Source organism: Gavialis gangeticus, unplaced genomic scaffold (assembly GCF_001723915.1).
Source record: "Gavialis gangeticus isolate Ggan-Ray unplaced genomic scaffold, GavGan_comp1, whole genome shotgun sequence".
NCBI classification, from domain to species: Eukaryota; Metazoa; Chordata; order Crocodylia; family Gavialidae; genus Gavialis; species Gavialis gangeticus.
Genome location: NW_017729009.1, coordinates 9,065,057 through 9,065,647, shown reverse-complemented (window position 1 = coordinate 9,065,647; position 591 = coordinate 9,065,057). Strand labels below are relative to the sequence as shown.

Here is a 591-nt window from a genome sequence, read left to right as displayed (position 1 = left end):
CGGCACCACAAGGTACCACTGCCTGCCGCCGGCTCGGGCGGGGGGCGGGCAATGCCCCAATTTGCTCTGGGTGCTGCTTTGTGGCTGGGAGCCTTGACTCCCCCAGCCCAAATCTCTGAGCTGAATTTCCCCATGGCCTTGGGCTGGTATTTGGAGGGGGGGGGCTGCCCCCACTCTTGTGCTGCAGGCTGGTACTGGGTTCCCAATGCCACCCGGTCCCCCCCCAGGCCCATCCCCAAGTGTCCAACTTGAATTTTTTCAGGGACGGGGTGTGTGTGTGTGGTGGGAGGTCCTCATCCCCTCTGTGCAGTCTTGGGGGTCCCGGGACCCCACATTTTGGGGGTGGGGTGGGGGGTTGTATTTTGGCCTCTGCCCTGGTGTGTGTGTTTGTGTGCGTGTCTGTAGATACATGTATATGTGTACATACCAATGTATGTTTGTGTCTGTATTTGTGCAGCTTTGTGTGTAAGTATACACACGTGTGTATGTACATATGTGTGTATAAATGTGTTTGTATGTATATGTATTTGTGTCCGTGTGTGCAGATTTCATAGATTTCATAGATTTCATAGACATTAAGGCTGGAAGGGA

The 591-nt window shown here is 53.6% G+C and overlaps 1 protein-coding gene across 1 annotated transcript in view; it reads left to right on the top strand.

Moving 5' to 3' along the window:
- The window catches only part of SLC12A5 (solute carrier family 12 member 5), an 83,014-nt gene that overhangs the window by 70,719 nt on the left and 11,704 nt on the right, over positions 1–591 (top strand). The gene's annotated exons all lie outside the window — the stretch shown is intronic.